The following is a 26745-nucleotide window of genomic DNA, read 5'->3' on the forward strand; positions in this document are numbered from 1 at the left end:
TTGACTGAACTCACCATTTTCCATAAAGATGTTTTCATGTTGTGCCCACTAGGTGTCTCAATATTTTGCAAGAAAATAGAAAAGCAATGTTTCCACCTGTGTGATGAGTCAGCTGTAGTATAAACATCACTTGGCTAAAATCTCAACCACTTTCTAGCAACCATTGTGTAGATTGCCAGTAAGTATAGTTGCCTTTCATTTGAGACGGGACGAAGATGCCTTTGTGGATTTTTTCTTTCTTCTCGTAATCCATGTACCTGCAAACTGCTCTCCTAAGAAAGCCAGGACTAGGAAGATCAAGTGGAAATTCTTCTACCAAGTGAGTACCAACACCCTACAGGCAGCAGCACTGCGTCCCCACTGGTTTCCTGGCCTAGTGTTTGGCTGTCATCTGCATATAAGCTGACATCCCAAACTACACCTTACTGTCTTGTGTCCCTGGGAAGAATGCGTTCTTCCCTATTCACAGGTGTCAGTCAAAGGAGTCATTTTCCCAATACAATCCAGGGTCTCTTGCATTGTGAATTTCAGGGTTGTAAATGACACACAACTGCTTACCCCAATATTTTCACCCTTGTCATACATGACTTTAGATGGCCTATGGCAGAACACTTTGCCTATGAGTGACATCCAAAAGGGGGGTAACCGTTACCAGGAGACTGGATGTCTTCAAAAATCTATTGCAACTTCAAAAGCTCATCTCAGGGGGGCGGTAGAGCACATGCTTGCATGCCCAAGGTCCTGGATTCAATCCCCAGTACCTCCATTAAAGAAAAAAAAATAGAATAAAATTATTATTTTTTAAAAAGCTCATCTCATCAGGCTTTAGCATGCTACTAATGGAAGTACAAATGGATATAAACTTTCTGCAATGCAATTTGGCAACGTCTATCAAGAGCATATTTTAAAAGTGTGTGTCTGTCAGGATCCCAGAAGGACAGGGATTTTTACCCAGGATGGTTCAAATGAAGAGACTTTAGTAATACTTACAGATGGGTAGACCAGGTCATGGAAGTAAACAAGGGATGCTGAGGCACCCAGAGAATAGTATTCCTAGAGACAAAGGGACAAAGGGAGGAAATAATAATCTTATGGAATTCAGGAAGAGCAGAAATGGTGGAGGAGGAGGGGGGAGTAGAGAGGGTGGGGGAGGCTGGGCTGGAGGTGGGGAGCGGCATGCAGCCTCTGTCTTCAGGCAGGAAGAGAAAGAGGAGGAGACACTCGACTTCTCTCTCTTCTTGCCTCTTGATCGCTTCCTGGTGCCACCAACTGACTGAATCTCAAGGAAGCCAAAGGACTAGAGATCCTGGATATGCAATCTATGAAGACAAAGAGCAGGATGAAGAAAGACAGAGAAGGGGTGAGAATAGGAATGGAAAATAACCAGCACAATCTTGTAATTCCATTTCCAGGGATATATCCTAGGGACATAATCAAAGATGGGAGCAAAGAATCTTATGGAAGGATGTTCTTCATAGTTAGGTATAAAAGTGAAAAAACAAAAGAAAACAAGCTAAATATCCTATAATAAGAGACTAGATAGATAAATTGCAGTGTATCCACACTTTAGAATAGATTGTGTCATTATAAACATTTTTGAAGAATCTGTGATGATACGCAGAAATGCATACAATAAAATGTTAACTGAGAAAAAAGAACATAACACTGTATGCATAGTATTAACTCAATTTCATGAACACCTATATGCAAAGGGAAAGCACCTACGAATCTTAACAGTATTTCTTTTTGATGATGGGGCTATCTTGTAACTTTTGCTTCACAACTTCCAATATTTTCTTTTTTTCTTTTCACAATAAGCATATAGTACTTCTGTGATCACAGAAAAAGTCAGTGCCAAAAAAGACAGTCGATCTCACTGAAATGTACTCTGTTCCATGTAAAATATTAATAAGGAACACAACAATTGTTTAAGTAAATTGAAACCAGGGATTTCACGAAGGGTGAACCTCAATCTGTGTCTATTTGATATCCGGACAAAAGTGAAAGAAAAATCATCAATTTCTACATGATATCAAATATCCAGATATATTAGATGACTTTGATTTTTAACTGCATTTTCACCCTTCACTTCAATGACAGGCATCCTATTAATTCAGCTCTACTTGGACTCATTCTTATCTTGCAACTCTAGAAAATCTTAAGACATTTCTATAACCTAAAATCTGTTCTAAGATTGAAATAATTATGTTCCCAATTTTAAATTTTATAGTTTAGTCTTCAGTATCATTTTAAACTATATATATTATCAAGTATCAAGCCATACACAAATATATTCTTGTTTTAAAGATTCAAATGATACCAAAGTTTCCCTTGGCCACCTGCTCGTACTTGGTCTCCTTCCCCTAGGTAACCTGTTTTCAGTTTATCATGTAACTCTCAAGACATTTGCTTATTATTTACATGCATATAGAATATATAGTTTTATTTTCATTTTCTAAGTAAATGATGTTCTGTTGTACATGCTTTTCTGCAACTCACTTTTTTCTCATGTTGAAGCTCCACTTCATTCTATTACAGTGGTTACATAGTTTTCTGTGGTTTGGATATTCCAGTGTATCTGGCCACGCCTCCAGTTGCTGGTTATTTGGTTTGTTTTTAGTTATCTGCTATTTCAGACAACACTGTAGTGAAACCCTTGTACATGTCTCTATGTGTATATATGTGAGCATTATTTCTCTAAGGGAGCTAATGAAAAACGGTATTTCTGGTTTGAAAGGTAAGTGCACTTAAATTTTTACTTGGTACTATCTAGCAGCCTCCCATAAAGGTTTTTCGATGTATACTTCCAATAAAAAGATGCCAAGCCTCACTACTAATAAGGAAAATGCAAATTTAAATAAAGGACATGATTTTTTTTACCATTTTGGGTTCACAAATTTAAAAGGATTGACAGTGCAAAGCGTGGAGAAGGATAAAGATGCGTTCCCTCACATAAACATCTTTTTACAACCAGCATCTACACATTAGGTAAGCTTCCTTGGAGATTTATTAAAAGTGGGGATAAAGCTCAGTGGTAGAGTGCATGCTTAGCGTGTACAAGGTCCTGGGCTTAATCCCAAGCACCTCCACTGAAAAAAAAAAAAAGTAATTATGTTAGACTTTTGCGATAAATAAACAAAGGACATTTCTGTTACAGGATCATTGATTTTTATATATCCTAATAGTAGCCCTGCTGTGACATATTCACCCAGAGCATTTTCATCAGGTGTTATTGTTCTGTAATCACTAATTCCTTAACTTACTAAGCAGATAAGAATTTCTCCACTTTAATAATCACATTTTGGCTTATAATTTATACAGTATTTTCACTTTCTCATAAGTTACTTCAATTGATTTCTGCCTCAGTGATAATGTGAGGTGCTATTTCAATGAGGAAATTGAGGCTCAGAGAAGTTGAATGATTTTCCAAGGTCACAGTTATAAGGGGGGTGGGCTCAAGTCTGCTGACTCCCAATTCCATTAGCTTTGTACCTTCTCAATTGCTTTAAAAACCAAGTACAGCTGAAGTCTCTCCTGCCTCTTTCTTGGCATTCAAGTCATCCAAAAGGAGCCACAGGGGGCAGCCTGGTGCAGCTGAAGATTTGATAGGCTGGAAACTGAGAACTGGCTTTTGGTCTGTGCTACTCCCAGCTCTGTGACCTTAGGCAAGTCATTTAGTCTCTCTGGGCCTCAGTTGCCCCTTTTGAAAAACTGACATGATGCTCACTTACTAGCATTGAAAGAAGACATGATGCTGTGCAGTTTCTCCCAGTTATGAGATTTTACTTAAGTCAGACTTAGACTAGTTTTCCTTCTCTGCTCACATATTTTATGAAACACCATTTTTCTGCAATGGATTTATTCTTTGCAAACATGAACCCACAAAGGAAAAATTTACCACACAATGCTTTCTTTGATTAAAGTCTAAAAATGTTCCCTTATCTTTTTTCTTTCTTTCTTTTGAAAAAACATATTATTAGTAAACCTCTTGCCGAAGGCTAGGGAAATCCCCAGGGAACAAGAGCAAATGGTTTCTGGTAGCTGGCTGAGTCTGAAAAGATGTTTTCTGCCTGGATCTCTTACTACTTGGCACGACTCCAATTCCACCTACATTTTTTATTGCCTATTATTACAGATTTTTAAAGCGACTTATTTTCCCAATCTACTTCCAATAGTGGGAAAGCTTTAACCCGAGTTGTTCTTTATAGTTTCAAATTCCATAAGCCAAAGATTTTAAGAGCTGGAAGGAGTCTTAAGAGATCACTCGAACTTGTCCTCTATCTTTGAACAGATAAAATATTTTTCCATTTAACAGAGGAAGCATCCAATGCCCAGAAAGCCTGTGACTTATTCAAGGTTTCACAGCTAACAAGTTTTCTCGTACAGTACTTATTCCATTCTTAGCGCATGACAATTTATTGGTGATCCTGGCTCTTCCAGAAAAATCACAATGAAGTCAAAAGGAGTAAACCATATGCTCATTGGTTGTTTTCACTTCATCACACACCACAAATTCTTCTATTTCTAACCATATTTTGATGCATTATTTATGAGGGCCATCTGATCACAGGTTTGCCGAGGAAACTCTGGAATTTTAAAAGTGTGCCTCTTCTTCCAGGAAACACATTTATAGCTTGGATTTATCCTTACCCTGCTCATTGGTGATTCATGAGGTAATCAGATTTGTTAACTGCATTCTTTAAAAAAAAAAAAGAGGTATAACCTACCTACAATAAAGTGCACAAATTTTACATATAAATGAAAAACATTCCTACATGTACATATAACATAGAAAATTACCAGCACCTCTGAACAACCCTTATGCCCTGTACCGGTCACCACTCTCCAAGGGTAACCACTATTTTAATTTCTATCACCACAAATTAGTTTTGAAGTTTGAAAAATTCTAGGTTTGAATTTCACGGACTCATACAGTACGGACTGTCTTGTGTCTGCTCTCTCTCATTCAACATTATGGCTGTCGGACTGTTAACTACATTCTAAAACTGCAGTTACTTTCTGGCTTAGTTCCTGAGGGAATCTCTCAAAATTAGGAACTTAATATACCAGCTGTATACAGGTATATATAAATTTTAAAAAGAGCAGTAGAGAAAAGAACTTTTTAAAATGACTATACTGCTCATGTCACTTTCTCTTTTTTTTTTTTTTTGGTGAATACTATTTTATTTAGTCATTTTTGTTTACAACTCAAACTCTGGAAATTCAAAATTAACATCCTTGCCCGTGAGCTTCTTATAGACACCAGAAAACGTTTCAACCTTGTGCTCCACGTTGTTCTGCTGCGCTTTGTCCAAGTGCACCTTTATGAGCCGGCCGCCGTCCAGCTTCTCGCGGATCCTCTTGCCCACGATCTCACTCGGGAAGCCCAGGTCCTCCAGGACGGCGGCGTGCACGGCCGTCAGCGTGCGGCTCCTGGGACACGCTTCTGCTTATTTTTGGTTCGGCTTTTTCGAGTTGGCTTAGGCAGAGTTCTCCTGTGAGCGATGAACACGACGTGCTTCCCGCTGAACTCTTTCTCCAACTCGCGCACCAGCCGGACCTGGATTTTCTGGAAAGATTTCAGTTGAGGGACCGGGATGAAGATTATAATAGTTTTCCGACCACCGCCAACTTCAAATTCCTTGGCCGCCGTGATGTTCAGTTCCCGCAGCTGCGCCTTGTGGTCCGAGCTCATCTCCAGCTCCAGGAGGGCCTGGGAGATGTCGGACTCTAATTCGTCTGGCGTCTCTCCATCGGGCTTCACGATCTTCGCGCTGGAGCTGAACATGGCCTCGACCTTTGCGGGGCAGGCAGCACTGGCTGCCTCGGCCGACACTTGTCACTTTCTTACTCTTGCATCATCAATTTCCCTGTTCTTTTAAATGGGTTCTGCTTTTAAACGGGCTCTGATCCATCCAAGTATTCTCTTTCTTCTCCCACTAATGGATAAACAACTTATACGCTTTTCTTTACTTATTTATATCCAGCATTCCCCATCAGTGCTCCAATCATTGGTCTAAAAGCTGGAAATGGCCTCAAGCTATCAACTGACAGACCTCCTTCTTTAGCAAGGAAAGCATTGATATTCCTTATTTTCAGAGTTGACAAATATTAACTGAGCACATATAACCTCCAATGTACTTTTCTAGGTAATATGGGGGGGGGGCTACAAAAATATAGCAGGCATGAGCCCTACCCTCATGAACTTCCATCCTAGCAGAGAAGCAGCATAGTGTAGATATCTACATAAAAGATCACAATGTAAGCCATAAAGTGTTGAATGACACCACTGAGTTAAAAGAGAAAACAACATGTGAGATGAGAGGGAAAGGTAACTTCTAGCTGGGGAAGCTTGGTAAGGGAGTATTTGTCTTAGGTAGATTATTGAGAAGTAGGATGCCATGGCGAGGTAGGTTTAGTCACGCAGTGATGGGGAAAGCATTTTAGATAGAGGACTGTAAGGACAAGGACACTGAACTGGGAAATCATGCAGCATATATAGGGAGCAGCAATGCAGTTTGACCCAAGAGTAGGGGAAGGGATGAAGAAACTGGGGCACAAGGTGGTTGTGGATTATCCAAGGCTATAGCACACAGGGGCCCTAGAATGGGGACTGAATCCCAGGAATCTTCCTTCTTTAATGTTCTTCCCATAATTTGATCCAAGCAACATTTTAGCCACTGCGTGCTTTCCTTACAACTGCCCATTACATATTAGCCATTCACAAATTGATTCAACAAACATCTATTGAATATCTACTCCATAGACTTGTGGACACAAATGGACTTGTGGTCTCCAAGGCTGATTTGTTGTGTTATAAAATAATTTTTTTCCAAATGGGGAGTCAGGCTAATATAATATTGGGCTAAGACAGATTTCCTTTCCCTTTAATTGCTAGAACTTTATTGAGTTATGCTTCAGAGCAAATACTATAAATAACAGAGAGAATTAAATAAACCACAGAAAAAGGATCTCTGCATTATGTTTTTCTACATGACATCAATACACGGTGTCTTAGCATTGACTACACATATGTTTTTTCCATAACTACTTTTACTTACGTTTGAGCAAGGAGTAACACAGGAGGATCTGAAACCTTCCATTCTTGACCGAAAGCTTAAAAACATACCATATAATCTAGTACAAGACTCACTTCCTTTTAGCTTATCAACCACCGAGAGACATTTCCTCTTTGTACTTGTTATGTTTAACGTAACCATGGAGACCCATCACTTGCTATGCAACTGACACACATGATTCTGGGTTAATGTACTCATTTTCTGAGAAACGTTAAAAAAAATTGTGGTCACTATTAAACCTTTGAATCACTTTGGTATTTCAATGTAAATCCAATACACTTATTAGTAAAATTCATGAGGATATGGTTATGTACCAGAGACTATAGATTCTTTATAATTCCATTGAACTGTTCCTAATTAAACCTTTGGTGCCAGAAAAAAAATAAGGTAATTATTATTTGAACAAATTAGGTTATCAGATATTTCTATAAATTGTGGTGTATATAGAGTTTTGAGGCTATGGCAGGCTAGACATTCAGACTGCCCTTCCTATTGGAAATAGTTGAAGTCTGAATTAAAAACAAACAAATTAAAAAAAAAACAACTCTAAACCTCTTAAAATAACTGAAGCATGGAGTAGAAAGCTAGGAATTATCAGCTCAAAGAGAAGTGAAGTAGGGACCCAGACAGATAAATCGACAACATTGTCCAGGTGTAGAACACCAGGAGGCACCATTTACATCCTATTCATCAAAATAATGCCCCTGGAGTTGCTCAATCCTATGTCCTGAGATCACTTTTGCCCTAAAGGCATTTGCCCAGGCAGGTGAACTTCAGCCTTGGCTTCAGTGGGGGTGGGGAGTGAGGGGTGGAACAGAAGGTAAGGCTTGGAGGATCCTATAGGAGACTTCTCTCCCAATAAAGCTTGGACCTTTTAGGTAGGGATGAAAAACCTACATACCCAATCACCCTCAGATAACTGCAAGGCAAATTCCTGTGGTGCTAAGCAGAACTGAGGGCCAAAAAATTCTGTCCCTGAAAAACTGCAACCTCGTGATAATAATCTATAGCCAAAATAGGTTCAAGAAAACCATTACTGTCTATGGCCATACCACCCTGAACGCGCCCGATCTCGTCTGATCTCGGAAGAAAGCCATTACTACAAGTTGAGTAGGCCCCAAGGGTATGGAAGAAACAAACGCAAACCTTCTTTGGAGGAATGTACCTCAATAATATATAAATGATTTTCTAAGGAAAGTGACTGGCTCACAGTCAACAAACACTAAGCACTCCAAGACTTAAGTTACTATTGGAGGACCAGTGGAAACAATATTTAAGAGAAAGAACAGAAAACTCTCACAGACTTCAGACATTTCAATAGACACAGAAGGTAAAATAACTATGTTTCAATTTTTGAGTGGAAAACATCTACTCAAAATAAACTATAGAATATAGCTTAGTGGATTAAAAAAACAGAACTTCTAGAAATAAAAAACACAGTGACTGAAATCAATAACACAATGGACAGGCTTAACAGCAAATTAGACACAAGTGAAGAGAACATTAATGAACAGAAAAAGATGACTATCACAATAGAAATTGTCCAGCATAGACCAACAAGGACTTCATTTCCAAAATATACAAACAGCTCATACAGCTCAATAACGAAACAACAAACAACCCAATCAAAAACTGGGCAGAAGATCTAAATAGACATTTCTCCAACGAAGGCATACAGAAGGCCAATAGGCACATGAAAAGATGCTCAATGTAGCTAATTATTAGATAAGTGCAAATCAAAACTACAATGAGATACCACCTCACACTGGTCACAATGGCCATTGTTAAAAAGTCTACAAATAACAAATGCCGGGGAGGGTATGGAGAAAAGGGAGCCCTCCTACACTGTTGGTGGGAATGTGAAGTATTGTAGCCACTACAGAAAACAGTATGGAGGTTCCTTAAAAAACTAAAAAGAGAGTTGCTGTATGATCCAGCAATCCCACTCCTGGGCATATATCCTGGAGGAAACTCTAATTCAGAAAAATACATCCACCCCAATGTTTATAGCAGCACTATTTACAATAGCCAAAGACATGGAAGCAACCTCAATGTCCACTGACGGATGATTGGATAAAGAGGGGTGTGTGTGTGTGTGTAATGGAATATTACTCAGCCTTAAAAGAGAATAAAATAATGCCATTTACAGCAACATGGAGGGACCTAAAGATTATCATCCTAAGTGAAGTAAGTCAGAAAGAGACAAATACCATATGATATCACTGATGAGTGGAAACCTAAAATATGACATAAATGAACTCATTCATGAAATATAAACAGACTCATAGACACAGGAAACAAGTTTATGGTTACCAAAGGGAAAAGAGGGTGGGGACGGGATAAATAGAGTTTAGGATCAGCAGATATAAACTATTATATATAACATAGGTAAACAAGAACGTCCTCTGTATAGCACAGGGAACTACATTCATTATCTTGTAATAAACCATAATGGAAAAGAATATGAAAAAGAATATATATATGTATAATTGAATCATATTTCTGTATACCAGAAACTAACACAACATTGTAAATCAACTATACTTCAATTAAAATAATAAATTTTTAAAAATTTATATTAGTTTTATTTTTTATTGACGTACAGTCAATTACAATACAATAAATAAAAATTTTAAAAAAAGAAATTGTCCAGCATACACTAAAGAGAAGCAAGAGAAAGTAAACTTGAAAGAATGGTTCATAGATATGGAGGATAAATAAGACACACACTCATCTAATTGGAGTTCTGGAAAGAAAGGAAAGAGAAAATGATGCAGAGGCAGTATCTGAAGAGACAGAAGCTAACAATCTTCTAGGACCAATCTGTTTCAAAATCCAGATTTAAGAAGCCAACTGAATTCAAGCAGAATTAAAAACAAAACAATTTCACTTTAACACAACATAGTGAACCAGTAGAATACAAAAGACAAACCATCTTGGAAACATAATGCTTATTTCTTCTCAGGGGAAAAAAATGACTGCCAACTTAGAATTTTGCCCCCAGAAAAAATATCTTTCAAAAAAGAAGGTGGAAAAAAAAAAAGAGAGAGAGAGACATTTTTAGACAAGCTAAGTGAATTTGCTTCTATGATGTTCATAAAAGGAAATTCTAAAGAATGTACTTAATTAAGAAAGAAATGATCTCAGATGAAAGGTTTAAAAAACAAGAATCAAGGAAGAGCAAAGAAAGCAGTAGAAATGGGTAAGGCTAAACAAATCTTGATTGTATAGAACACAAATAATGTTTTCTGGGGTGGAAAAAAGACTTAAAATACAAGACAACAGTTACATAAAACCTGAAGGGAAGTAAATGGAATTAAAATATCTGAAGTGCTTGCTGCCTGGAAGAAGGGTGAAACTCTGATTAAGTATGTATGTTTTAATTTCAGTGCATCTTAAATTTTAGCATGCATCAGAATAATTTGAAGGGCTTGTTAAAACACAAGTCTGATTCAGATGTGGGGTGGACCCAAGAATTTATATTTCTAACAAGCCCCCAGGTTGATACTGATGTTCAAGGCCACACTTTAAATAGCACTGTTGACTAGCCATGGAGGGAAAAAAAAAACTGAGTGTAAAAACCAAACTAGTAGAGAAGGAAAAACTGAAATGAGGAAAAATAATTCAAAAGTAGGTGAAAAATGAAATAAAAAGAGAACCAGAGGAACAAGTGGGAAGCACAAAACACGATGGTAGGTACAAATTACTTAAATATGAAAGGATTAAATGTTCCAATTAAAAGACAAAGATTGCTATAAAAATGAACTCAAAATGGATCATAGCCCTAAATAAAAACTTTTAGAAGAAAATAAAAGGAAAACGTACTTGAGACCTTGGGTTAGGCAGAGAGTAATTAGACACAACATCAAAACCATGATCCACAGAAGAAAACTTGACAATTTAGACTTCATCAAATTTAAAATTTTTTAAGGGTATGAAAAGACACAATTGACAGAATGAAAAGATGAGTTATTTACAGGGAGAAGATATTTGCAAATCACATATCTGACAACTGATATATGTCTAGAATATATAAAGAACTCTCAAGATTCAACAATAAGAAAACAAACAGGCCAATAGAATAATGAACTAAAGATCTGTATATTTACTTCACCAAAGGAGAGGCATGGATGGCAAACAAGCAATGAAAAACTGTTGAACATCATTAGTCATTAGGGAAATGTAAATAAAAACCATAATGAGATAGTACTACATATGTTAGAATAACTAGAATGAAACAATCTGACAATACCAAGAGCTGATGAAAACTGGAAGCAACTGAATTATTTCATACATTCTCACCCATTGCCAGAGGCCAATGCACAATGATACAGCCCCTCTAAAAAACCATTTGGCAATTTTCTATAAAGCTAAACAAAGAATAACAACAGATGAAGCAATCTCACTCCCAGATATTTAACAGAGTAAAATTAAAATTTATGTTCATTCAAAAATCTGAACACAAATGTTTACAGTGGCTTCACTTAAAATAACCAAAAAATTAGAAAAAGTCCAGATGTCCATCGACTGGGGAATGAATACAGTGAAATACATTCATAAAATGGAATACTCATTAGCAATAAAAAAAAAAAGGAATACACTCTTGATACACACAAGAACATGGATGAATCTTAAAAGCATTTTGCTGAGTGAAAGAAGCCAGGCTCAAAAGACTACATATTATATGGTTCCATTTCTGCGACATTCTAGAAAAGGCAAAATTATAGGAACAGAGGATAGATTAGTGGTTCCTGGGGTTAGGGTTGTGACAGGGTCTGATCACAAAGGGGTAGCATAGGGGAATTTGGGGGCGGTTGTGTTCCATATCTTGATAGTAGCAGTGGTTTTACCACTCGATGCATTTACCAACTTATTCTTACTGTATGTTAAATAATTCTTTTTTCTTTTTTAAGGACAAAGATTTTCAGACTGGGTAAAAATGTAACAGGGTCTCTGACAGCTTCTGTTAGCCAAGAGCAAATTTTGCCTAAGAAAAAGCAAGTTCAGTTCTCATTCTAGAAACTCTTATGAGATTATGTGCCAAACCTCATCAAAAAGTGAACAGTATTGCTATTTTTAACATATAACAGCAAAAAAGAAAAGAAAAAATACATAGCAGGAATTAAAAACCAGTACACATCAGACTTCAACACACTTTAACGTACCATAGTCTTGTGTATTTTGTACAACTGCAAAACATATGGAGATTAAGAATCAAAGAGGTGTTCGAGTTTGTATGTCTGAAATAGCAAGATGAGTCCTTGCATTTTTTACTTTTCATCCAGCTGTTTTGCCATCATCAGAGGGCTAATTTTAGAACAAGTAATCTTCTTACAAAATACAGTGTAATTAAGAAAAGTAGGATTTTTTTGAGACTTCTAATTCAGAGTTGTACAGGGTGCTTGGTTTTCTGAACCAAGCCAGCAGCCTGAGAATAACCTGAACCATAAATCTAAGGCTCAGCCAAGAAAGTTTTGGCTAAAGAATCATAGTTAGCTTCTATAAGAATTGAATTCCAGCTCCTTTATATCAATGAACTTTGAAATGAACATAAAGTTGCAAATATAGTTTTTGCTTTGTAATGCATGGAAGAGAAATATGCTTGCTTACTCTTGCTGAAGACTGCTTCCCTTGCTTTCTTCTTCTGATGGGAATCATCAGCAATGTGGAACACGCTGCCACTTTCTTTGAGCAATGATGTATATTTTTAAATGTAAAGAGTCAAACCCAAAGATTCTAACCCAAACCAAATAATTCAGATCACAAAGTCCAAGCTAATTTTCCCCATTTCTCAAAAACTGGAACTGAGTGCACACCAAATCTTTACTTTTTTCTTTTCTTTTAAATTGAAGTATAGTCAGTTTACAATGTTGTGTCAATTTCTGATGTACAGCCAAATATTTCAGTCATACATATACATACATGTACTCCTTTTCATGTTCTTTTTCATTATAGGTTACTATAAGATACTGAATATATTTCCCTGTGCTGTATAGTAGGACCTGGCTATTCCTCTGTTTTATATATATAGTAGTTTGAATCTGCAAATCTCAAATTCCCAATTTATCACTTCCCACCCCGTTTCTGCCCTGGTAACCATAAGTTTGTTTTCTATGTCTCTGAGTCTGTTTCTGTTTTGTAAATAAGTTCATTTGTGTCATTTTTTTAGACTCCACATATAAGTAACAAGGTATTTTTCTTTCTCTTTCAGCTTACTTCACTTAGTATGACAATCTCTAGGTCTACCCATGCTGCTGCCATTGGCATTTTATTCTTTTTTATGACTGAGTAGTATTCCGTTCTGTGTGTGTGTGTGTGTGTGTGTGTGTGTGTGTGTGTGTGTGTGTACACTACAACTTCTTTATCCAGTCATCTGCTGCAAATCTCCAGTTTTTGTTGTGCTATGTAGACACTGACACAAATGTAAGAAATTCTTCATTCTTCAGGTCAAAATTATGCCATTCTTTTCATTCTCTTAAATGGGTGAACAATGACTTTGTTTTTGAACAACGATTTTTCACTAATTAACTATGAAACAAAACAGATTCAGAGAAGACAATTTCATGCAACTCCTCACAGGTTCAACAGCTCTATGAGGAATGATTTAAGTGTGTTGATAACAGTTTATTCAGTGTGTGAGTTTCCATTAAACTACTTAATAAAAATCTTTATTTTTTAGAATAATTCAACCAAGCCCAAGGTCACCAAAATAATTATTCCAACTAGTCAAGAACCCAAGAAATTTCTATAGAAAAAAAAAAAGGGCCAAAGGAAACTGGCATCTTATATTGCCCTGGAATCAAGGTTTTTCTGAGGCTTTAGTGTCACCTAATTATCATAAGATAGTGCTGCCAGTCACATAAATAAAGTCGTTAGATAGATCATGAGACCACTGACTGGCTGAACAAACTTTTGTGTGGTTAGGAAAACCATATTACCGAACTGTTCACCGCTGGCTTGTGACATTTTACAAGAACCCTGGCAATTTACCGACAGCTACTGAGAAAAAAAATTTTTTTCTTTTAACTTTCTTCAAGTTTCCACAGGAAAACGATCTTAAATGTGTAGGAATGGAGAAAAATGGGCCATTAGGTTGGCTTTGAGTGGATATACCATGTTTACAAAATGTCTCGAGACCGTCAGGTCAGCAGAGTGACAGCATATTATACTGTTATCACGAGCCATGTGCAGCCTAAGGAGAGTTTTCAGTCTATCAGAGTAGCCCATATGTTGCTTATTTATCATTTCAATTTCATGTCGGAATCAAAATTGAAAAAAAGAAAGCTCTGAAACCCAAGCAAGTCATCTATGGGTTACAAGTCAGTTATGAGGTTTCTTGCAAAAAAAGAAAAAAAAACTCCAACCAACAAATAAACAAAACCCCCAAACAGAGATTAACACATTTTTGAGAAACAAGCTTTGGTTTCAGAGCATTATTGCAGCTGTTTAACTCATTTGCTGATGCAGCTCAAGTATGCAGACATTTACAGTGAAATTTTAAAGGGTTTACGTGCCCTCAGCGATTTTACCATTTTTAAGAGAAATGAGAAACACTATGGTAGTGACCAAGTAGTAGCAACTACTTATTTTTAGAAGCTGTATTTTAGTAATTAAAGCAGCACTTGTAAACAGTAGGGTTATTTCTTAGTTGCAGTGCTGTAGCTATGTCACAGCAATTGAGAACTCTAATATAGAAGGGTACAGGGTCACTTCAAGAGTAACATTCTCTGGAGGGGAGGGTATATAGCTCAGTGGTCAAGTGCATGCTTAGCTTGCACAAAGTCCTGGGTTCAATCTCCAGTACCTCCATCAAAAGAATAAAAAATTTAAAAAATAATAATAACATTCTCCTAAAAATGTGATAGCTTTCCTCTTAAGAAGGAACACGTGAAGTCTAGCAGGCCCAGGTTCATTTATTCCATTATGATTGCCTAAGCTTTCAACTGGGCAGTATTCTATTTCAAGGCCATTCTGTTGCAAAACTTTGGTGGGAGGTTGTAAAATAGCTGTGTCTGTTGTAAACCGAAGAGGACACGAAAAAAAGAAGAGGAAGAGGAAGGAGAAGCGATCACGGGAAAGAGTACTCCTTGTAACTTTTTCACGTGAAGGTCTTAGAATGGGTAACATTTTAAAAACAAAAATGTCTAAGTTCTCTGAGCTCTCTGAATGAGCCCTGTGTTCACTAAAGATTAAGGTGGTTCCTGCAGAGACTCTCAAGCGTGGCATAACTTTAGATTAAGGACAACTAATGGTCAAAATAAATGATTGTCATCCTTATGAGAATTACGAAGACCAACGCACTAACAGTTGATCATCATTTATTGAGTACCAATAAGGTATGTAGTCCTATGTGATTCTGTATGAGGTTTCAGGGTTTGAGGTGGGGTTTTGTGATAAAATTGGAGACCAAAAATTTATCATACAAAGTAAGTGTCTTGTGTTGAGGTTAGTTTTGGCTGATGGAAGAAAAAATTGTGTCTGAGGACTTTCTTTTGTAAATGCCTACCTGTGTGGCTCTATGTAGACACCTGAATGTCTTTAATAATGATGAAAATGAACAATCACTCTACCCAAATACATGGGTTGTTATAAGCCATGTAATTAAGAACTAGGACAACATATAGTCACAGAATGAATGATGAAAGCCCTGGGAAGTCCTTCAAATAATTATAGTCTTGATCATAAAATACTCAAAAGGAGAGAATGATTTAAGATATAGCTGGGGTTGTACTTGGAGTGGGAGGCACATGGTTAATTGAAAATAAAAGGTCAGGGATGTCCTCCCCTGTATCCACAAATTTGGACTAGGATTAGCTAATATCTTAATAGTTTACCAGTTGTGAATGAGAGCAAACAAACAAATGGTCCTTCCACAAGCCACCTCATGCCCAGGCCTTCTGTTCTAGTCTTTATGCTACACAGAAATTTCTTTTCCTGTTCCCTCTAAATTTACCAATTTTAATTAAGAAAAAAATTTTTTGAGGTATGGTTGATATAAAATACTATATGAGTTTCAGGTATACAATGCAGTGATTCAGATTTTTTTGTTTTTGTTTTTTTAATCTCTTTTTCTTGATTCAAAATTTTTATAGATTATCCTAAAGTTTCAGGTATTTTTTAAAGGGACTTACAAAAGTTTCTCAGAGGCACCTGCACAGTTTCTGAGAAAACTTGTATCATAACTTCCTATTCCAAGAAATTTAACTAGGCCAAAAAAAAAAAAAAAAAAACCACCAAGTGAGGTTTCCTGGGCCCTGGATATGAAGTTTCCCTGGAACTATAAGCTAATAATCATGGTCCAAAGGCACAGTTTTTTCACAAACAAAACACACATCACAAGTGTCGTTCCTATTCTAGGTGCATTTCTAGTAGATCTCACGCTATACTTGCTTAACATCTGGAAAAAAATGTGTTTCATAGACGGTGTAATCAAGCCACAAATCTTTTTCTCACAATTCAAAGTAGTAGTAATTATTTTGGAAGATATTTTCCGATCCATTTTAGTTAATAGCATAGATGTGTCTAGCCCAGATGATATTCTTATTTATCCAAATCAGCTTCTGGTCCAGTTATTCAAATTCTCTGAAATTCTTAGTTCTGAGGACTGATGTGGGCAATAGCAATTCTTCCCCAAACTTTTATCTGCAACTATTTCTAACAGACTCTGACCCCTAAATATGCTTCTTTCAACTTCCTCGTTTAGGTTTATTTATTTATTTATTTATTATTATTTTTTTAATGGAGGTACTGGGGATTGAACCCAGGACTTTGTGCATGCTAGGCAGGCACTCTACCACTGAGCTATACCCTCCCCCTCAACTTCCTTGTTGCTTTGGAAACCCCTACATATCATCATTTAGAATCTATTTTGTATTAGTGTAGTTTCCCTATAAATGGACTCCTTGTGTTCTCAAAACAGGGTGCGAACATTTGTTTTATATCGATTGTTTTTATACATGGGGCTCACTAATATTCTAAAATTTTGCTTTTTCTTAAATATATGCATTAGTTGAAGTATTAATGAAGTTTCTACATTAGATTTTGTAGATCATATTAAATCTACAGAGGCAAAGTGTTACACTTTGCACATGTACTGCAGAAAAATAAAACCAAACCTAAGTAAGTAAAATGAAGGGTAAGTAAACACTCCAGCAGAGACTCTCCCAAAGCTGCAACCACTTCTTACCCTAATTTATAGTTTCATTACTGACCATACTTTTATTCTGCTGACGTTAGTTTCTTCCTTAGATCTATCTGTTACATAGGCTTTTGGATAATAACACTAACCTCTACTGAATTCCTCCTTCTAATGCAACTTGGCCAGCTTCATTTGGACTCTAGGTGCCCTATATGACACAAAAGGAAATGCCCTGAAGACGCAGGAATGTCATGATAATGATATCTCTATTGTCCTTTCTCATCCTCTATCCCATCACCACTAACATGAAGCTAATGTGAAGCTCCTAGTAAACTATAGGGACCCTACTTATATATAGTCAAGTAAATACCCCTGCTTTTTTTTTTATACCCTTTTTTTTGCCTTTACAGAGTACAACAGACATATTGATGAACTCCTAAAAGATTCCCGTATTGTTCTCATTACATGAAACTTGGTAGTAATGAAAACAGAAGGTAAAAATAATGCATAATAAACCAGCCAAAGAATTATAACTGGAATGTCTGGTCTCCATGAGTCATTAAAATTTGACCAAATTTCTTGTATAAGAGGAAATGATCTTGTTAACTGTCTTTTCACTACTTCCTGATAGTAAGATAAAGTTACAATGCTTTGTCTTTTTATGTAGATTTGCTGCAGTAATAATTCATTGAACAAAATTCAATTTTAAAATATTTTAAACATACAGAAAAGTAAAAAAAAAATCCATGTACCCACATACATTTAATAAATGCTATAATTTTGGCATGTTTGTTTAGATGCTTCTTTAAAAGGCGTACAATGCTACAGCTGAAGCCCCAATTTCATCCCATTTCCCACACTCCTCCTCCAGAGGTAGCCACTGCCATGAAGTTGGTAAATATCCTTTCATTTTAGAGATTTGTCCATGTTGACAGATGTTAGTAGATTTTACTAATTTTAATTTTTGTATAATATTCCATTGCATGACTATGGACATTTAGTTTTTGTCCAGTCATTACTATGAATAATACTCCAGTGAACATCCTCATAGTGTCTCCTGGTGTATATGCACAAGAATTTCCCTAGATGCAGGAGTTTTTAAACTTCTATGGCCAATATGCAGGGTGAGAAATAATTTTACATTAAGATCCTATACATGCGTACATGCATATATCATCACAGGCTGAGTTGCTTGGGATGTAGACCTGAGACAGAAATTTATGTACAGGATGTTTATGGGGGAGTGTCCAGAGATCGGCACCTACTGGGGAGTGAAGAAGCAGGAATATGCACAGAGGGAGTTTGGGGCTCTCATGAAGCAGTAACAAAGGCTTCAGTCGATCCTGCATTGGCTGCAGTGATTATTCAGAGTAATTTCGAATGAGGGCGAGGGGATCAGTATGTCCAGAAATGGAATTTCTGGACTGTAGGGTATTCGCATTTTTAATTTTACGAAACGTTGTCAAACTGCTTTCCAGAAGGGTTGGGCCATTTGACACTCCCACCAGCAGAGCAAGAGTGTTCTAGTTTTCCTGCAGTCTCAATAACCCTCAGTATTATATTTTTTTTAATACAAAAATACAGTAATACAGTAAAGCCTTTGAAACCCATCCTTTGGTGAAAGTGAAAACATTCTCAATATTTTACCACACCGAGACTTACTTCCTGGTAGCTTATCAACCACCAAAAGGCATGGGCATTTCACTGATAATTAGGTAATGTTCAATTTTTAGTCTCGCAAAATAGAAATCTAGTCTTGCAAAATAAATCTTTTAGGCTCATAATCTTTTCTATGGCACCTAGCAGGGTACCTAGCATGTAACAGCACAAAGCAAAATACCTGTAAGCTGAAGGAGTGAATTCTATGCCTAGGCACAGGGCATTTAAGATTTCACTGTGGTTTGGTAGAAGCCCATTCGCCCAGGGATTGTGAAGCCTGGGCTTTGGTCTAGCCCAGCCATAGGATTTGGTAAATCCATTCTACCTTACTAAGCCTCAGCTTCTTCATCTCCAAAATAATTTTCCTACGTATCCAGCTCACTTCATGTGGAGTTTGGAATACCGAGTTCTCAGGGCTGATTGGATGTTCATGTAATAAGAGAAAGCAAAGAACTTGGAATCTGGGGATCTGGATTTTAATCCTGGCTCTCCTCCCACTGTTGGATGTATATGCCCATGGACAGATTGCAAGCGGGCAAACGTTTGCTTTTTGGAAAATGAAACGGTCATTATACGATCCCTAAGGTTCCTTCCTGTTCAAAATGCCTGTGTTTTGAAAAAAAAATGCCTATGTTTCGGGTTAAAGAAACATGAAGTCAATTTATGAAGGTGTCATTCTCACAAAGCCATGATGACATAAATCAGAAGATACACTTTAAATCCATTCCTAACTTCCTGCCACACCTCAACTGCTCTATAATCCAATCCATTTAAACCCTGCCCTTATCTAGTTGCCCTACTTGTTACCTGAACTCCACCCTTGAGATTTTCCTTTGCAACTGACATCATTTTTATTACCTCTAGTATTTCAATACTTGGTTCCAACCTTGTGGCAAACAGAGCCTTGTGTTATGTGATCACCAGGAGAATTTGAAATGGAAGAAAATGCTTTTTATCTTTTTTCATGATGTCACTAATTCTCCATTGCCTTTTTGCATAGAGTTGGTTAAAAATGAGCTGTATCGTTATATACTGTTTTCAGCCTGACATCAAGAATTCTGCAGCTTTTCTTTCTTCACTATATGATCCACTACTTTCCAGACAGCGTTGCACAGAGGGCAGGAGCTTGCCAGCACTGCCCTAGGGTGCCTTCTTTAAAAGCCTTTCCTCTACTTCAGTTTTAATACATTTAAGTAAAAGCCAGCCTCATCTCAACTTCTTTCTGTTTCCCTTTTAGCATAATTTAAAACTCTGTAAGTTACGATTACAACATCTAAATTCTATTAAATCAATAAGGTGATGTTTATTAAATTTAAAATGCTGTTAAGATACTTAAACCAGATATGAAAACTCGCAGGGTTATAAGTGAACAATGCAGAGGAAAGATATCTGTTTATAGGAGATAGTAAAGTGATTCTGACATTCAAGGGCCTAAAATAAGCTCTGGAGATCTTTTTTGTTTGTTTGTTTTCTAATTTAAATCTTTATTACTAAAAGTCTATTATTCTCCAAATCCTGAATAAACTAATTGTTAGAAATCTTCCTTTCTGGATTAACTTTGCCCTTAATATAACTACCTTAATATAATTAAACAAATCCATCTCTGTCTGTATGCACGTGTGCTTATGGACAACAGAGGCTTAAATGCGTTGTCTCCATTAAGAGCCTCCGGTTATGAGTCTGAAAGTGTTCTGAATGAGAGGCTGTCTTGCCTATACTGGAGAGGGAAAGGGGAGAACCAGGCATCGGCCCTAATGCCCTGCTCCTCTGGGGGTAACATCAAGACTGGACATTGATGAACTTTTCCACCAAGAATAGATATAAAGGAAAAGAGGAAGGTAGCAATTTCAAATTACCTCTGGAACAACTGATCACATTTCTTCTTTAGAAAGATCAGCCTGGCAACAAAGGGAGCGACGGATCTAAGAGGGAAAGATGGGAGACAGGGAACCCAATTAGTTGACTGCTATAAAATTTCAAGTAAAAAAACAGATGTGGGTTTGAACTAGGTCAGTAGGAATGGAGATGGGGAGGTGAGGAAGGATATACTCGGTGTTAAGGAGGTGGTACAAATTGTTCTGATGATTAAGTGTTAAAGAATAAGGGGGATAAAGAGCTGATTACTCACAGGTTTTGACTTTTGTGACTAGTGCATAGTGACTACTATTCAAGAAATTAGAGTATAGGAGAAACAGGTTTGGGGTGAAGATAATGAGTTTAACTTTGAGAATGTTGACTTTCAGGTGCACTTAGGACTGAGATGTCTGGAGGCAACTGAGTATACAATCCTGAAGCGGAGAAGAGAGCGGTGGACTAAAGAGGTGTCTGTCTCCTAGTCTGAGGGATTATATAGAAAACTGAAGTATTTTAAAGTTTTGTTATTTTTTTCAATTGCAGGTGTTTCCCCTTGCCAGCAGGGTTCCTTCACCCTTGACAATAAAAAGGGCGTCCCTGTTGTCTATCCTTGCAGGATGCATGTCTGGGCCAATCAGTAACAAGGGAAGACTTACAGCATCTGATTTGTTTGGCTTCATGTTTCCCAAATGTCCTAGCTGTAACAACAGTGCTGAGTACATGAGAAAAGCTGACTCATACTTCCTGCAAGTCAGCCCAGATATCCATCCTTCCAAATTATTTAAACCTTTGGCCACTCCCAAAGAGAGTCAAAGTATTGGAACAGTTTATGGGCCTCTCTCTCACTGAGAACAATTCTAATGCATCTGTTATTCATTCATTCATTCATTCATTCTTTATTTGCAGGGAGGAGGTAATAGGTTTATTTATTGATTTGATTTTTCAGTGGAGGTACTGGAGATTGAACCCAGGACCTTAGGCATGCTGGGCATAACACTCTACCACTTGAGCTATCCCCTCCCTTCTCTGTCTAATACATCTGTTATAAAGATTCAGAGAGAAAAAAATTAAGAGCTTTTCCTATCTTAAATCACCCCCATCCCCATGTCCCAATGATGCCCCCTGCCTTTTATAGAAAGTCTAAGTTCTCTCAGGATTGGTTCAAATGCCATCTATTCCTCACCTTCAATGCCGACACTCAGAATTAACCACTCAACTCCCCTAGGCTCCCAGAGCAACGAGTTTAAACATCCAGTGCAGAACTTCTCATGGTCTGATTTTTTAAATTAAGGTTACATGCCTGGGGACATACTTTGTGCCTCTAATATGAGCTTCCCTACCTTTGTTTTCCTTCTGTGCCCAGCATAGGACTTTGTGCATAAATGCTAACTGAAGTGAATTTGATAAAAGTTATGAAAATCCTTGATTGTGGACAATGACAGAGAGATACACTATGTAAAAATATCTTCCTTTTGCAGATCATTTAAAAACTAAAAATTGAATTTAGAAGGAATTGTTGAGAGAGGTAAAAGCTGTGACTTGAGGAGGATGTTGAGGTGTTAATTCTCAAATTGGTGAAAAAGTACTGATTCAATGATATGACTTCTCAGCCCCAAAGGATAAAGACAGCAGTGGCTCCGACTGCTGCAGCCCTCCTGTCCCTGGACACCCCTCTCAAGTATCAGGTTCAGAATGCGATTTGCCACGTGACATTTCTCACTATTATTCTTGCAAGTTGTTCAGATAATTTGTCTCTGAAAAGGATTTCAACAGAGTTGTGTTTTTAAGAAATAAGATGATAGTTTGACAACACTGCCAGTAAGTTTCAGTGTGTGGATTAAATACACTGGAATGTCATTCTAATACTTTTTCACGATGAGTAGAATTTGGTACCATGGGTTCTGTTTTGGGACACAGTCAAAGGGTTTCTAAAAGACCATAATCCCCTGGTAGAAGGCTTTTTCACCCATAAGGAAGCCATAAGGGTTGGATAGGAAGAACAGCTTTATAGAAGGCTTTTTCCAAAACATGAAAAACTTCTGGTCCAGCAATTAGGTGAATAGATTTAACAGGTGGAGAGGATTAGCCTGTATAAATGCTTAAGCTTTCTGTACTTTAAATTCTTACTGGTTTCATAATTTTCCTTCATGCAATGTTCAAACCACAGTATTTGAAAGTACTTTTTAAGAAATAGAGCTCCAGGTGTAAAAGAGGGCATAATTTCAGAAAAGGCACGGGGCCCAAATTCCTGAGCCACACTCTTCTATCGGGCCGTGTCTGCATTGTTAGACTCCCTTGCCCAAATCTCATTTAGGGTTCGACTATGACTATAGTGATGTATGCCTGGGAGACTGACAGGACTCGTTATAGGACTGCTAAGGGCTAAGAGGTACTTAAAGGCATTTCCTGAGCATGCAAATACTGCTGATTGTTTTTCTATTGCTTTTTAATATGTTCTTTCAAAATGTGTTTTCTTTGATCAAAAAAAATATTTCAAAACTTTTCAACTTTTGGAACTTTTTAGAATTCCATTCTGTAAACTATGCTTGCAATTCTATGTCTATATTTTAATTGGTATTCTGTAAAGTAGATGACAGTATTTGAATTTGTTTGCCAATTTAAAGAGCGCTTTTTGTTCCTACTCAAATGTTTGATACATCAAGCTCCTCCTCAAAGAGGAATTGATCTGACAGGTCTCACAACAATTGAAACCAACAAAAGGTTAAATAAACGGTGTCCTAATGGGGAAAGAATGAGAGGTTCCCAATTGGACTTTTAATTTTTTTTTACAGCTTTATTGAGATATAATTCGCACAGTAGACTACACATGTTTAAAGTGTGCAACTTGATAAATCTGACCTACGTCTATACCCACGAAACCATCACTATGATCTAGACAGTCATCTAGATATCCAGCATCTGCAGAAGTTCCCCCGTGCTCCTTTATGCTGTAACCCCTCCCTTGTAATCACTGGCCTACAGCCAGGCCCTCGAGCTGGGGATAAAAACACTGTGGCTGATATGGGCAGCAAGGAGGAAGGGTCCAGCCTGGAAAAGAGATTCAACTTTTTGTTTAATAGAGTGAAAATGCTTCATCTAGGACGTACTTGAAATGCAAAAAAAGTTGGTAACTCAGTATATTCAGGTCAAGATCTGGATCTTTCGAGCTTTATAACTTTATCGAAATGCTGGGTTATCTGAAATGCGGCAAAAATATGCTTCCTTCTCTCTTGCCCTTTTCTAATCCATTCTTCACAGAAGAGTAGTTTTTAAAATTAAAGTTACCCAGAGCTGGAATCATTTATCTTTTAATGAAAGTTAATGGCATTAAAAAGATACATACAAAAGTAGCCATACAAAAATAAAGGGGCAGGTTGTCTGGGCCATCTTGGAGCATATATGCAAGACCACAGAGCACATTTCATGGCTACGTAAGACAATTTTTCAGTGTTAAAATTAATTGGTCCTATGTTAGTACTCCTCATTAGTATGATACGTTAGCCATCTGAGCTAAAAACTTCCACTAATCTTTATTTCTTGGGTAGCGATTTCTAAACTTATAGGGTATCGTCCATTAAATCCTTGAATGGAAGCAAACAATCCTACTGATCACCAAAGCCATTGCCATTTTTGGGGGAGGGGGGAACTCACCAGATACCTTTAAAAAATACATGTCTTAGAAAGTAGGATAGGAATTTTCATTTGCTGGGTCAGAGTTTCATTTTAGGGTGATGAAAAAGTTCTGGAAATGGACAGTGGAGATGGTTGCACAACCACGTACTTAATGCCACTGAACTGTACATTTAAAAATACTTAAAATGGTAAATTTTGTTTTGCACATTTTACAATTTTTAAAAAAATTCGTGTCTTGATAGCAAATTTCATGAGAAAGTGCAGAGCTAAGCACTTAAACACATTTGGAACTACAGCATCAATAAGCTACACATTCATAACAGTACATATTCTTTCCTTTAGGATCACTCTGCAAAAATGAGTAAGAATCACTGATTTGGATTACTACTTAATCAGTTAAAAAACCAATAAATATATTTATGAAATACCACTGATTTTGCAACTATACACGAGGCTAACATGACACAAAACACTTAGTAACAAATTACATTGTTTAACAATTTTCAGTCTTATGTGATGATCACTTTTTCTTTTATTAATAAGGAAGTTGAAGATCAGAACATATAATCTGACCAATTTAGTGTTGAAAAGGCTCAACCCCAGGGTTTTTTGTCTTGTTTTGTTTTACTTTAAATCCACTTCTTTGGCCCATATATTGCCTGAAATAGATATATCTTACCGCAAACATCTTTGTTTCCACCTCCTTGCTCTAACAGTCACGCCTTACTCAACAGTTTTCAGCTGCAATTACAATAAAATCCAATCTTGTTTCCGAGTCTTCCTAGGCTCTGAGGGAATAAACTTTCACTTACCTCTCCAATCTCAGGACAGGCTCCTCCTGGCACCACGGATTTCCCAGCACCATGGACTTTGCTCAGTTCCAATAGTCAAGTTCCTTCCTACCACAGGTCCTTGGTACAGCCATGCCCCGCCATGCCTTAAACAATTCCCCAGGGCATTTCTCACATTACTGGCTCTTTCTCATCCCTCAAATGGGCCCTTCCTGAATACTCTTTGTTTTTTTAAGCTATCCTGGTATTTGCTCCCAGAATTCTGTCCATAACCTTTTAAGCATATTTCCCTCAAAATATGATGAATTATTTATTGTCTCTCTTTTTCTCACTAGATAATCAGCTCCATGAAGCCAGACCTTTTCTGCTTCCCTCACCAGTGTGTCCCCTCAGCGTCTGTTTCGATTTTAGTGAATGTTTGTTGACTGACTGAATATAAAGGAAGAAGTGGAGACAGGAAATAGGGAGGGACTAATGCCTATTCTGCACAATTTTGGAAAGTTCACTTGAAACCTTTAGGGTCTTATTTTTCCCTTCACTTGTTCATGTAATAATATCTAACATTTATTGAGTATTTTCAGGTACGGTGCTAAGCACTTCACATGTATTATAGCATTTAACCCTCAGAGCAACCCTGCAGGAGTAACTAATCTTTATTATCCTCATTTTTTCAGAGGCAACTTGCCAAAAGCCACTAATGGTGGAACCACAGCTGGGCCATATCCCATTAATCCAATGTAATCTACACCCCTTCAGTCAACAATAGGTGTTTTATCAACGTAGTTTTCAGAGAACCCCCCTGAATTCCCCATTTTACCTGACCTTCAGCATCTTGGGACCGAAACCTACTAGTAGGAGGCTGCTAGCCCCTCAGGGGGTTTCCTGGGGAATCTTAGTGCCTTTGGTAGAGGAGCGGCCGCTCAGGCAGACGCGACGAGCTTTGGCTAGGCAATGTCAGGACTCCTGCGGCTGCTGGGGAGGAAGGAAGAAACAGGTCAGTTGGCCCAGGACGGATCCCTGACCCTCGAGGTGGTGAAAGGGGAAGGGAAGGTGTGTGTCACCCACGCTCTCCTCAGGCTCCGGATCTTCCAGCCAAAAGGGGAACCACAGCGCGTTTCCCCAACTAAACCGCGCGTCAGGAGAGAACGCAGCGCAGCCCCGCCCACCTTCTCCGCCCCGCTTACGATCAGGCGCTAGGACCCCACGACCCTCAACCCAGTCCTATCCCGCCCCCTCGGGCACGGGCCTGACCCGCCATTGGCGCCTGCAGGCCGCGATCCCCGCCTCCGCCCCCTCCGTCACTGCCAAGATGGCGCCGGTCGCAGCGGCGGCGGCCGCGGCGGCTGGAGCCAGGGAAGGAGGCGGAGGCAGCGGCGGCCGCGAGGGGAGGGGAACCCCGTCTGACTGAGACGGCAGGCCTGGGCGGGCGGGGGTGCCGCGCAGGGCGGAGCGCCGGGCTAGGGATGAGCTAAGCGGGTTCGGAGCGCCGCGGCATTCAGCCCCTCGTGTCCTGCCGCCGCTCGTGAGTGGACCCGGCACCGCTCTCAAACCTGGACCCGCTGTTCGCGCCGGAGCCAGCGGTGAGGTAAGT

The 26745-nt window shown here is 38.1% G+C and overlaps 1 protein-coding gene, 1 long non-coding RNA gene and 1 pseudogene across 5 annotated transcripts in view; 1 reads left to right on the forward strand and 2 right to left on the reverse strand.

Moving 5' to 3' along the window:
• Positions 1 to 960: 960 nt before the first annotated feature.
• LOC107034094 (uncharacterized) lies at positions 961 to 26519 on the reverse strand. 2 transcript variants are annotated; one of them, XR_012073243.1, is made up of 4 exons: positions 26406 to 26519; positions 25972 to 26126; positions 20733 to 20798; positions 961 to 1319 (listed from the first exon to the last, which is right to left on the reverse strand). It is a non-coding gene; the product is annotated as an uncharacterized lncRNA (long non-coding RNA). The 2 variants fall into 2 exon arrangements; XR_012073241.1 differs by lacking the exon at positions 26406 to 26519 and adding an exon at positions 26220 to 26315.
• On the reverse strand, positions 5156 to 5996 carry LOC102529159 (small ribosomal subunit protein eS7-like; annotated as a pseudogene).
• Positions 26520 to 26605: 86 nt separating the features above from the next.
• The window catches only part of DENND4A (DENN domain containing 4A), a 108533-nt gene continuing 108393 nt past the window's right edge, over positions 26606 to 26745 (forward strand). For all 3 annotated transcript variants that reach the window (XM_015243862.3, XM_072962209.1, XM_072962210.1), the window contains exon 1: positions 26606 to 26739. The gene's annotated coding sequence lies outside the window, so the exon portion shown is untranslated. The remainder of the gene's footprint in view (positions 26740 to 26745) is intronic.

Source organism: Vicugna pacos, chromosome 6 (assembly GCF_048564905.1).
Source record: "Vicugna pacos chromosome 6, VicPac4, whole genome shotgun sequence".
Classification (NCBI taxonomy): Eukaryota; Metazoa; Chordata; class Mammalia; order Artiodactyla; family Camelidae; genus Vicugna; species Vicugna pacos.